At 38.0% G+C, this 14052-nt stretch overlaps 1 long non-coding RNA gene across 1 annotated transcript; it reads left to right on the top strand.

Moving 5' to 3' along the window:
• The first annotated feature begins 9506 nt into the window (after positions 1–9506).
• On the top strand, positions 9507–13646 carry LOC137103794 (uncharacterized). The gene is made up of 3 exons (XR_010911600.1): positions 9507–9651; positions 11024–11197; positions 12981–13646. It is a non-coding gene; the product is annotated as an uncharacterized lncRNA (long non-coding RNA).
• Positions 13647–14052: the final 406 nt, after the last annotated feature.

A 14052-nucleotide genomic window follows, 5' to 3' on the forward strand; every position in this document is an offset into this window, starting at 1 on the left:
CACACAATTGCACACACACACAAGGGACCTCTTACTTTTTAAAGGGTCGAGTCAGAAAACACTCTTTAGTCTTCCAAGTACTGCTTGGAATTTTATGCACTGATGAGACATGGAAATCATAAAAATATATGTTACTAAACTAACAATGCAGATCGCATGTTGGTATGTTGTTAATATCTACAGTAGAAAACATACATAAATGTAAAGACCAAATGTTTGTACCTAGGAAAACAGAGGTAATCATATCAGTTGTAACGTCTTTAGGGTATGTCTTTGTCTATATATAACGCTAGTGTTCTATTTCTATCAAAGGTTTAAATGGAGGGTAAAAGGTAAAAAAAAAGGTGTACCTGCTTTCACCTGTTCACACTTGTTGGCTGGCGGCCACTACTATAGCAACAACAACAACAACAACAACATGCTAGGAAAGCCTTTTGGACTTCCTGGGAGATCCTCTGGTATGCAGGCTCAAGTCTGGGCCAATGTTTGTCGACTCAGGAATGTTGCCTGGGCGACGGGAGGCCGCAAAGAGGGAAACCCTTATCTACTGACGTTGTCGTTCAACTGTTGTTATGGTTCAAAGGCCGCTTCAGTAGAAACGAAAAAAAAAGACACACAGACACACACCTTGAAGGTTGGTCTATAGAGCATGTGTGTCACTATGGAGATACTGTTTGGGTGGAGCACATGCTCCACAGGACATGAATGGTTGTAAAGCTAAGACTGAGAACAGAAAGAAAAAGGGTGTCTCTTGGCTTTGAGTCAGAACTCGTAGACTTACACTTTCTAGATCCAAAGATTCATGAATGAGCTGCAAACCATAGGCTTGTTTATGATTGTTAGGACAGTGAAGGTTGGATTTTAAAACCTCGCAGTGAATGTGAAATGTGATTGCGACATAATTTTCTATCCACTGTGTTGTAAGCATTATTTAGTGCTTACAACAAGTGGACTGAAATCACAAGTGTCCTCTGTCCTCGGATGACCACACTTGCTCAGTGGATCACAGAATGGCGGGTTTGCCCTTCCATTGCGAGCAATCCCAGGCATCTGGTGGGAATTCTCAAAAAATACGCTCATTCTCTGGGCTTGATCCTGTATATCAGCAACATTTCAGAATGGGAAACTCCAGACAAGACTGTAGCAGCATTGCTGTGCTTCAGATCACCAACAAAGCTGTTTGCTGTTGAGCATGCTGATACATGCATATGTAATTAACCCCAAAACTTCTCTCCCGCTTTTACTAACATTCCTCTCTCAGTGTTTGCCCAGAGATCTCTTGTAAAGTGCAAAATACCTGTGGAGTGGGCTATAAGTTAACTGGCCTTTCTGGTCCGGATTTGTCTTATAAAATAATTTACAAAGTGTAATGCTTGTATTTCACTCTGTAACATCATCTTACCTCCTTCTACGTGCCAAATGGAGCATTAGCCAGGCATCATACACCACTTTGTGTTCATTAAAAATCACTATCTCTGCCAGGATTAATAATTTAATGCTCTGTTCTCAAATTGTATCAAATGTTATATCAGCTGCAGTTGGTGGACTTACATCAACCAGCAGTCATAAAATAAAAGACAAGCAGAGGACAAAAAGTATTTTTATTGTCACTACATATGCTGTTTTACATTTTCAATCTTTCTGCTATCGTCAAAACAATAATCCCTGCTCAATCAGACAAAAGGCCCATCTCGTATATGCTGTGGTGTTAAATTTTGTTTATAACATGTTTCTTCGACCTTTTCTCAATAGGTCTAAGTTAGGTTTACTGTGCTCACTGCTAAGACAATACTGCAGAGCACCACACCAACACAGAGCAGCGGATTAACACAGCTGCAGGGGTGAGACATTTTGCAAGTGTGTACTATGAGTCATCGAGCTCATACAATTTGTGTTTTTCTCAAATGCAATCTTTCATTTGCATGCAGCGGTTGTGATGATGTAACCATCTTTTTTTTTTTAATGTTGGATTTTCATATTGGACTCAATTTCCTCTTGTAAAACACGAACACTCTGATGTTTTTTGAATTGTTTCAGTCATGGGACGTGTAAACATTTACTTATGAATCATTAGTGATGATAAACCTAAGCTAAGCTAAACCATTGATCAATATTACACCATGTCTTCCTATGGAGTCCTCAGGAAGATACCCTGTTGGACAGCCAAATACATCAAGTGACCTTTCCTTTGATAAACAACATTTAAAGATGCCAAGGCACTTAATCAATTTGGATAATGTTAATATATGTGTTGAAATATTGATTAGGGATCATCTACCTCCTATGAAGAGAAGCTCGTTAAAATACATAATCCCCTGAGTTTCCAGCCAGCAGAAAAAGATCAGACGGGGTGTTTATGCTGAGGTTGACCTGCTGAATTAAAGATCAACAAAAATCATATTTACCCCTAAATGAGCATCAATGATTTATGCCTAGGTCCCACATTTTAAAGAAAGTATTAGCTTAATACATTTTGGAATGGGGAAATAACAAATAATATACAAAAGAAATAAACAACAAATACGAATAAAAAATAAAGACAATGCATTTTAATGATGCTGTGCTTAGATAAAAATTTAGCAGCAGTCTTTAATCCCTGAAGACGGTTTGATGCTTCCATGGGATTAATGAGAGCAGTAAAGACTTTGCTTTCTGGATTAAAATATCCCAACATTGTTTTAGGTTTTGTTAAATTCAGGGATCAGTGTGCAGTGCAACATGAATGGTAAGGTGTGCTATCAATTTATTGTGATGGACATCTGCCCAAACAGGTCAAGCTGGTTCCTCAAAGCGCTGCTGGACAATGAAACCACAGAAGACAAGCATAAAGCCTTTGCTACTATGACATCCACACCCTTGTATGTAGCCATTGTTTCTATAAAGACACAGGAGGTGCTCCATTTTCCATGATGACAGTGAGGGAATCCTTTGGTGAGGCCAAGCCTTTTCTAATGCGTAACACTGTAAAATATTATCTAAAATGACGCATGACTGTTTTTTGTGTGTCAGCAATACCTGGAGACCAAATGTTTTCAGGTTGTCAGAATGTCTATTTCATTCCTGTGAAGGCATTATCTCAAGAATGCTTTGAGCGAATTGAGGGAATTTCTTCACACACAAGTGTCCAATTGGAATCAAGGACTGATAAGACATTGCGTGTGAACTTGATTGGTTTGCAGAGGCACACAGTCACAAAGCTGTGACATAAAGCATGAAGTGTGAGTCAGGAGGAGATTGGCTTGGTGTGACATTAAGACTAATCACAGGTAGTTTCAAGTTAAAAAAATTAACAACCCAGCACAGAGAAGGCTCAATACTTTAGATGTCATATATTGACAACTCTATAGACACAGACACACCTGGTTTACATAAAACTGATTAAGTTGCTATACACAATAAGATATGTTGTGGTTTCAGAGGGATTTATACTGTAACTATTTCTTTACAGCACAGCTCTGAGACCTCTTGGTGTACAGATTGAACAAACAAGATGTGACAATATAATTGTTGAGTTTTACGGGTACAGTCACTATTTTTACACTTTGCACACAGCCAGGCTTGCTGTTTCCCTGCAGTCTTTATTGTAAGCCAAGCTAACCACCTCCTGGCTCTAGCTCACTGCAGCTGTGTAGTATAGGTGCTGAGAGTTTTTCCCCATTCTGTATTTCCATTACAAAATTTTCTGTGAACAATAAACTTAATGTTGCTTAACATATAAACACGGGCCTCTCTTGGATGATGTGTTGGCCCTAAAGGGTTATGTTTTATTGTTCGAACTTGGTTTCTAAAAAATATTGTCTCTGAATTTTTTTATTTTTTTATTTTTAGCAGATTTGGCATGGTTGATGAGTCTAAATACTACAATACCCATGAGCCTCTGCAACTCCTGCTATGGAGCAACAGTAAAAGTTAGTTGCAGGCACAAGCCACAGCTGCAGCGGATATAAAATGCTTTGTCACTGAGATTGTGATTAAAACACCACACCACAGTATGTCAGACATTACTGACCAGAATGTTAAAAGCGAATTGATTTAGGCTGCAGTCGATTCTCTTCACATTGTAGCTTCTAGCTTTCACCCACTCTTGGGTGCACATAACAGAATTCTAAGCTCTCTGATCAACCAGAAGATTTGGTTAACTCCTGACCAACAATATTTTCTAAAGCAGCTGTTTATCTCATCACAGTTAATTTTATCACCCAACATGGTAAGAATAAGCACATTTTCAAAAATGTGAAAAGTAATTTTACTGACTTGACTGACTATATTATTCATATGATAACTGACTCTGACATGTGAAGTGGAGGGGGCTGACTTGAATTTTAGCTTCACACACACCTTAACCTACCTTTGCCACTTTAATGGCCTCACTCACGTTCTCTCTCTGTACTTCTAGTGTTACAGAACTGATCTGACATTATGGCGGATGGTCTGCTGGCCTCAGGTCACAGATGGCTGACAATTACACCTCTCATTGTGTTTCCTCCAGTTATTGTGCAGCGTCTACCCCCTGGCCTCCTCCTTTCTAACCCAGTATCCCAGCCGCCTTCTGCCCCCTTAATCAAAGCGGAGTAAGATTTAGAGAGGAGGTAAACACTCTGGTTTTATGATTGGGCCCCTTCTTACAGCGTGGCCTGTGTAATTGAAAAGCCCTCTGTGCCTATTTTAAGACACTAGTGGGAACAGGCTCCTATGTGTGGGAATGGGGCTCTCTCTTTTTCTCTTGTGTTCACTGATTACTAAACAAATATGGTGTCTTTGGCTCTTTCTCTTCTGTGATTACCTTGTTAGACTGCATATACAGAAAATCGAACAAAAGCTTAAAACAAATATCTGCTGTCTCACCGAGGCTGTGATCTGTCACCAAAAAGATTGGGAAATTTCTCACTTGTGAGAAGAAAAGAAGCTGCACTGTCAAAACTGGCTGCAGGATTTTTCGAACAGGTTTTACTCAGACCATATGTTCTTCACACCGCTCTACAATCCCCCACCGCCAACGTCCCACAAACCAAAATTAATGTTGTTTCACTCTGAGTAAAAAGTTTAAACAAACAGAAATATCAGCAGTCAGCGTCTTGTCTCTGCCCCCGAGTCGGCAATAATAGACTCTTTGTTCCGCTGAAATTATAAACTCTTATTTTGGACATTGTATGCATGTGTCAACTGCTACTTCGTGCGTCATAATGATAAATGCTTTGTATCTGATTTAAAACTAGAACAGTTGTAAAGATGGCTGAAGCGTGGTCCAAACAAATCAACCTGGTTTCATAACTCATTGAACTTGAACACCGTTGGAAAAAAAAGATCAAATGAGGAAATCATTTTACTAAACTCATTCCATTGCCAAATTATTCCCCAGCAAGGTGAAGTAGGCAAACTAGAAGCGGTGACAGATTTATGCTCTATGCAAGCTTCCTAACCCTAAGTGCCCTGCCATTCATTACACAGTAAAATGACAGTAGGGAAGACAGATTCCTGAGAAGAGCTGGTAGAGTTAGGACATACATTTTCCCCAGTCACTGAAAACAGACGTTAACGATGACATCACTCATCTGTCAGTGGGAATCATACAGAAAGGAAGCACCTGATTTACAAACAGTCCCTGTTTTATTTTCTAATAATAAGGCCACTGCTAGTAGCATTTTACAGTTATCAAACCAGTCAGTGGGGGAGTATAAAATTCTTATTAGCACATCGTTAGGGTTCAGTAGGTAGCCTTCTGCCTTCCAGTGGTCATGGTAAGTATTATTAAAGTAGGAGTGACTGTGGATGACATGCTTTAAATTAAGATAAAGTATGTGTAGAGAGGCCTTCGGGGTTTAAAGCACAGGACTTGTGGGAGACAGCAGTTTGCTTCCCATCTTAAAATAGATTAGTTTGTTGTTCGGTATTAGACCATTTGTCTAAACCGAACCTCGTCAATTCATCATTGGACTTTAACTTATTAGTTTGCTAATTTCCCAGAAAGTTTACAGCAAAACATTCATTAGTTGTTGAGAGATATTTTTTCTGTCTGGGCCAAAGTGGTGGAGTGAAAGAGCCACAGATTCATGACTAGTCATGAATCTCTCCTTTACCACATTTGTATTATTTGCATTCATAGTAAAGACTAAACGCTTTTACACAACACAGAGAAAACCAAACTTCTATATATTCACCTCAAAATGAACAGTAGCAGGTGACTATAGGAAAGAAAGCCCATGGTAGTTCTATGGTAAAAAAAGATAATTTTCTATAAATAGAAATATTGCCCCATAAAGACAATTAAATGACATAAATGCTAGGTTCCCAAATTCCAACAAATGCACTACCACATTAGACGATTACCACAATAAAGGCATGCGCTGCTCTAATTCCTTTTGCCATTATAGCCAAACATGCATTCACTCTATATTTCCTGGGCACTCTTCAGACAGAGTCTCGGTTTATTCATATTCTATATATATACACAGACAATAGTTGAAGAAGTGTTGATTTATTTTTTAGTTTTGAAGTGCAAATCATGTACTCGCGCAGAAGACGGTAATAGATTAGAGTATGTATATAGTGAGGTTACAGTTTACATCCACCTTAGCATAGTCAATCAATACACATTACAAAAGCAACAGCTATCAAATCAAACTGTATAACATTAGTGGTCATAAAAAAGTACATGGGCTTTCCAGGAATTTGTAATCCTATGCCTCTTCCACTGCGGTCGATTAATACTCTATTGCAGTGGAGGACTCAGTACAGAGGTTTCATTACATCCAATCACAGCACAAAGCTTTGCGCTGATGTACCATTAAATCTTGGTCTCACTATAAAGTATGACATCCAAAGTTTGGACTGAAATCATAACTTTTTTAGGTTTGCTTTAATGTTGAGCTTGAATTTGACGAATGTTGACAAAATTTCCCAAGAGTTTCCTAATGAAACAGTCATCAGTGCTGACCTTTGACCCTGCTCATCTGAATAATAAGCAGCAGAGAGAGAAGAGGAGCTTTAGTCTTTATGTTAATGTATTTTGCAAACTAAATAAGAGATACTGTATCTAATAGTAAGCATGACACATCCAGCAATTAGTCTCTGTATCATCAAAACAAATATGCAGTAAATCTAAATGTGAAGCCATAGCCAGTAACTGGGTAGCTTAGCAAAAAGACTGGAAATATGGGTAGCAAAAATCAGCTTAGAAAATATAATGTTACAGCTTATTTGTTAAGTCTGTTCAAGAATTAAAAATGTAAAAACTGTAAAAACTGTATTGTAAAAAAAAAAATTCCTAATTTAAAAAAATATAAATAAATAAAACTATACTAAACAGCAGCTGACATGTGCCTTGTTGCAGATTGCAAAGCAGCTCTGCAACGAGACATAGCAAGTGTGTTTCCAAATTTCAAAGTTAGCCACAATCATTACATTCGATTCCAGAAAAAGATCAAAGACTTTGAAGGGAAGCCGCATACTGCAGACACAAGAAAAAGCCCAAAAATAGATGCTTTTTTACATTTCAACCATTCTCTGAAGGCAGTACACATCACCATAAATGTATCTTCCAACACAGTATATAAAATATATATATTTCACATTTGTTACTTGCAGTAAAGGACAAACAAAATTAGAGAATGACTTGTTTTATGTGTATCCGCTGTGGCAACAACCAGCATCGCCACACTGTCTCTACACAATAAAACACAGTGGCAGTAAGTTACTTGACAGAAGTGCTGGTCACATTCATTGTTACAAACATGGATGCAATAAATTTCCAAACAAAGTAAACAACATTTATATAACTTCTGCAGAAATTCAAATGAGCATCTGAACACCCATTAATCATCGAAGCTGAATCTTCCACCATACCAAGTCAGGGGAGGCCATAGGTTTAATTTTATTTCATTTCACTGGTTTTGTTTTGAATAAAAATTTTTTTTTGCTATGAAATAAGCTCCACTCTCAACTTTCTCTATACACTCATGTTGGACTGCATCCTTTGTGTGCCAAATCTGTTTCTGTTAAACACTCCGGTAAATCCAACTTATGTATCAATGTGAAATGGTTTGGTTAATTAAAATGTGTGATAAAGTTCCCTCATTGTTGATACAAAAAAGATCACATTATTCTGCTGTTCTCTTGTCATCTATCCCATTTGACAATGAACACTGTGGAAGTTAAACAAGTCGTATACTTTAGAAAACTTTGATTGGAATCCTCATTTCCAGCAGCTCACAACAAAATCATCCTTATACTTGCAAAATGTATCTCTACAGACTCTTTACATCTCCTAAATGAGGACTATTAGTTTTTCTCCTCTAACAGGCTATTTAGATCCCATCAGTTTAAACAAAGGGACCACATCTGAATATGTTTTGCTATGCATGGTTGACATGAAGTTTAGATGTTGTTTTACTCTCTGTTAAGGTTATATGTGCGGCGTAAGTTGTCTTACCAGCAAACATTTCACCAAAATTCATTTCATCATTTCATACTATACTGTAATTTATAGTGTTATAACATACTGCACCTCAAAACACTTGTGAGGAATCGTTATAATAACCAATAAAATAACCAAAGATTGTAAATGAAGCTCCTAGTCACAAGCAGGACAGTATTCATTCATTCATTCATTCATTGACATTTTTGATCATATTTGCTGATTACGGTTAGATCAATTTTGCCCTATGAGATTCCATCATTTAATCATATGCTTTAAAACTCGTGTTTATTTGGAGAGTTGCCTCTGTGATCTAGACATTTTGAATGCCATGCGACGAGAGATTCCCTTGTAAATGTGTTTGAGGCTTTTTGAAGTTGTCCTTCTAACTAGCCAGAGAAGGCCAATTATGTCTTCTCGACTGTTTTTATCTTATTGTTTATACCTGAATAACTCAGCAGAGAGGAGTAGATTGATTGTGACTATCGTAGTACTGCTTGATTGACAAAAGTCTATAGTCTATGGAAGAAAACAGTGCCACACACAAACACTCTACAAACTTTACTGTTAAAGAGTATACCATGAGCCATATTGTACTGGCTTTTCATTATAGTTAGCTTCAATTAACAGCCACTTCAATAACAATAAAGCAACAGTAGGCAAGCTAATGAAACACTGAGCTGTTTCCAGCGTGCAAGTCTGACCCAGACTTCACTCAACCCACCAGGATACTTTCCCCTTACATCAGCAAACAAGAGAACTGCAAACCTTTTTTATTATTCATAAAAGAAGATAATATAAGCTGTCACTAACACTGCAGGCTATATTGTGGAGGATTTTTTAAACTGTGCATTACGCTCTCATAAAATCCCCACTTTTTATTCAATACAGCATGTCTAGACTATATTTTTATTATCATTATTGCCAGTAGCTAATTAGGATTTTTATTGTGCAAGTCAATTGGGGTTTTGGTGTGTCTTTGTTTTTGTAAGTTTTTGTCATTCCTTGTGTCTCTGGGGGAATGCCAGTCGACCAGTTAGTCAACCACCCACTCAGATTTAGAACTGATGGAGGAACCACAAGGAACCAGGAACCATCTGCATGTCTGCTTGAGTGTTACGCTGGAATAGAAAAATCAGAGCTGTGTCATATACAGACACACTCAAAGAAAGAGCTGCAGAGACTGGCTGCCAAGATATTTACCACATGTGGACTTATTGTGTTTCACCTTCTTTGCAGTTAAGTTGTTCCTCAGGCTTACAGAAACTTCACAAACTATTTGAGTGTGACAAACACTGGCTAATTAGTTTAAGAACTGGTTATAAATGTATTTTGTAAGATGTTACGCTGCAAAGAAATAGTCATATATCAAATTTACTGTTTAGAGAGTTTCCACATCACCTGATATTCATGTCTTATTTGGTAGGGAACTGATGAAAACACAGTCCGAATTCATGCAAAATGATCAGGTTTCGTATTTCCTGAACAACTTACTGAACTTTTTAGCTACGGCAGATAAAGTACAGTACATATACTGCATACGTTTAAAACATTTCAAATGTCAGTTCTTCAAGTTTCATGTTTTACCCTGTTGATTAGATGACACCACTTTTGTCCTGCAATTTCTCATCGCTACATTGCAAATATGGTGTTTTTATGGCTTCTTTGAGGATCATGACCTTTTCACATTCGTGCTTCCCTCAGGATTGTTGTACCAACGTTGTTGTTGTTTTTTTTTATAATAACACCACAGTCTAGCCAGACCAACATCTAGGATAAACAGCTACTTGACTTAGGACCAAAATCTATTTAAATATGAAGGGCAGTCTATTAGGCATAATAAATGTATTACCTAAACATCAGCCTGCATTTGCATATATGATCATGTTAACATGCTGATGTTGGAATTAATCAGTAAGTACAGCCTCACAGAGCCGTTAGCTGCAGACAATTTTCACATTAGATTCAATCTGTTTCCCTACAGTGCAGTACACAAATTTAGTAGAGTACTGGGTTTTGTGATCATATTACAGGGGCCAGTGGTAGCCTTCTTTCCATATTTGTGTAGCAGGTGCTCTCCCTTCTAGTGACACATGGAGAAGATTTTGTTTAGACCAACTGGGAATAAGAGCAAAGAAAAGTCAGATGTTATGTATTTTATGTTGTCTAATGCACTTTTTAAGTGTCCAGAATTGACACACATCTTGTAATGAACCTTGCACTTAATGTTTATTAAAGCAGACAAGTGTTGTCTGCTAATATGAAAATTTTTTTTGTCATCATTCTCTTCTAGTGCATTTGCCGTAGGAAGAAATAAGCTGTGTGCTTTTAGCTGAGTTAGAAAAATCAAAATCCTAATAGGGGAATAAAGTGGCAGGAAGCTGGAAGCTGTGAAGAACAAAAGAGTGAGAGTCACAAAGATGCAGAGAAAGACTGGGAACACTGCAGCCCACAAGCTATATACTGGATAAGGCAGATGTGGTTCTTGTCATGCTTGTTACAATAGAGGTAGTGGTTGGTGTCAAGTTACACTCGTTACTCCTTCCTTGTGACTTTGTCTTGTGCTCTCCCTCTCTCTGTTCCCCTGGCTAATCTGGTTCTGGCTTACAGTTACTACCTCAGACCTCACATTTACAGCATAATTAACCCTGAGGACGTCACTGGCTCGCTCTCCATTCCACAGCTGTTGGTGGTGCCATCCAAAGCAGCGAGGCTTCCTCAAGATTCCCCAGAGAATGACTGCCCAGGTTTCAACGAGGTGGTTTGAGTCCCGATTACTAAGAGGTAAACAACAGGTGTTAAATACGGTATGCCTGAGGGAATGAACTAAGGAGGGATTACAATCGCTAAAATAGCATTATAGTAGATAGGGTGACACAACAAGAAACTCGACGCACTGTATGTGGTGGCCATAAGCTGGCTCTCAGGAGAGAGAACACACAGGCCGTTAGTGTGTCCATTCTCATGACGAGCTGCTTATATGTTCTGGGAGGTGAAGGCCTTGCACACACTGTTTATTTCCCAGTGTTAGTCAATACATGAGGTTGTTTCTTCAGGAGAGCCACAAGGCAGCAGTAAACTCCACGTATCTCATCATCACAATGAAGAAACCATCGGTCATGTAAGACCATAGTTTAAATGGTGATTAAACTTTTCTGGCATTGTATTATTCATTAAGGATCACAGTGCTTTCTATGAACGACCTAGACTAACTTCCTGAGATCATTAAATGAGCTTGCAGGTCTCTAACAGGGTTTGAGGTAAAGGCTTCACCTTTCATCCGGGAGGATCCTGAATTTTGCACAAAATGAGCTGATTACTGACTACAGTATATATATTCACTGCAATATAAATAACAAATTAACACATTGAGTTATTGTTTAATAAAATTTAAACACTCAAAACCCAATTAATCTTCATCTTTAGTACAGTGTTAGTGTGTTCTGATCATATCTGATTGACAACATGAAATATCAATCCCATAACTTTCATCGGATTTTGATTTAAGGGCTGCTAAACCCTGGCTTAAGCACAGAAACACATGACATAATGTTTCTCAACAGAGCCCTGCCCACTTTCAACCAGTAAGAAGAATACAGGCAAAGCAGAAATGTCTTCTTTGAAATTTGTAGACTTTGGCAGAACGTTATGTAGACATGTAGAATCAGTAATAGTTAGGAAGCTGTTTCACAGATCAGTCATAAATCAGGCCTGCAAAGCAATTTGACCAATTGCATGGCTTAACAATAGACAAGACTAAAATGCAGTAATGAGCAGTACACAATATTTTAATAAGACACCAATAACTGCTTTGTATAAACTCAGGCTTAAGCCTTTGTTTCCCAGGCTACAGTTATTATGTTCTCCTAATGAGAGCTTCTTTCCACTGTGGTGAAGATCACAGTTTGTACAGTACATGCCATAGTTAAAGCTGATCAAAAGCACTGACTCTACTACACTTGCTTGCTTGCCGCATACAGACATATCAAGGCGGGTGCTCATTTTGCTTAATGAGCCGTGATTGTTTGTCTTTCAACTGACTCAACTACTGAATCTGCAAATATTTTTACTGGGAAAAACTCAAAGATCAAGTATGTCTCACTAGTTGCCTCCATTTTCCTGACTGAGTTCTGTATTTTCTTCATGCGGCACAAATCACGATGTAGCTTTATCTAACCTATGCTGATATGTTTCAAAGCACAGCGGCACTAAAAAAAGGCTCCTCATTTAATTAGCGGGCTTGTGGGAAAGCTGATACCCTCTATTTATTTGGCCAAACATTACAGTTCCGGTTAGGATAGATGAAACACACTCCTACCATCAGTCGCTGCTTTGGTGATGTTCTGTGCAGTGTTTAATTAAGTCAGAAATTTATGTTCTGAGAAAGTGGATCATTCAGATTAAGTTTGTTTCCCAGGGCTGGGTAAACATTCAAGTAAAACCTCCACCACTTACTCAGTGCTGGTTATGTTTATGTAGACCTCCTTTCCTTCATATATATTTTGTATTATTATTTTTTTTATTTTAACTTTTAGTTATTTATTGTAGTTTCATGTATCTTTTGCAGAAGAGAAAGAGGACAACATTCAGACCTGGAAGCTATACAGTTTAACCACAGTCTGATGTGTGGCCACAAAGCACAAAATGGGGATTAAAAGCCTTTCCACAAGGGCACTAGTGAGGGGCAAGGGCAAGTCCCTATAAGCATATGAGCATGGAGGAAATAAACTACTTCATAATAAAGCTTTTACGATGCCTCCTGTTAACTCATAGATGGCCCTAATGATCACAACAAGATACTTTGGTGTAAAGTAGGTGTTAATCCCACCTCAGGGCCTAAAACAGCTCTAGTTATCTTTCTCTTTACTCAATGGATGGATACACAAAGAGAAGAGAGGGTAAGGTGGTAACCCAAGCTTTGGGCCTCTTTCGATGGATAGCGTGCTGACGGTGAGAGGCCTAGACTGCATCCTGTGTTTCCCGTGGCTCAGAGAACTGAGTTAATTCTCCATGTTGGTGTTCTATGTCACAGAATCCAAATGGTGCTCTGGTTACCTGTGTATCCAAGTGGGAAGTGAAAAAGATTTTTTTCTTAACAAACTGCACTGCATTAAAATCCTTAATAAAAGATTAAAAAGACAATTCTTATCAATCAGCAACAAGTTTGCATCTGTTGTGAGTCACAAAATTTTTTAAATGTGCAAAGCTATATCAAGAATTTACATAAATAATTAATTTACATCTTGGCTTGTGATCCTTCTTTTCATTCCATTTGTCTGAGGAAAAGCCAGGCTAAGGTATCCAAAGGAGGATGTGCTGGGGTAAAGTAATGCAAATCGGACATTTCCCAAGGGAACCATCTTCCAATTGTCTATTTGATGTGAGTATGCATTGGCAGTGGATACAGAATGTGTGTGTTAGAGAGACAGGAGAAAACATCGGGTATGGAAGGTGCAATTAAAGAAGCATGCAAATGTGTTTTTGTACAGATTCAGGTTAAAGTTATACATTTACTGTATACATCACAATGCATTTAGTATTGGTATTTTTTCCCAATAGATTCAAACATTAGTCATACATACATAACTTTGTTTAAAATTGTATTGACAACCCACATTTCCCAAAAAATATTAATTCAA

The sequence above is a fragment of the Channa argus genome, chromosome 18 (assembly GCF_033026475.1).
Source record: "Channa argus isolate prfri chromosome 18, Channa argus male v1.0, whole genome shotgun sequence".
Lineage (NCBI taxonomy): Eukaryota > Metazoa > Chordata > Actinopteri > Anabantiformes > Channidae > Channa > Channa argus.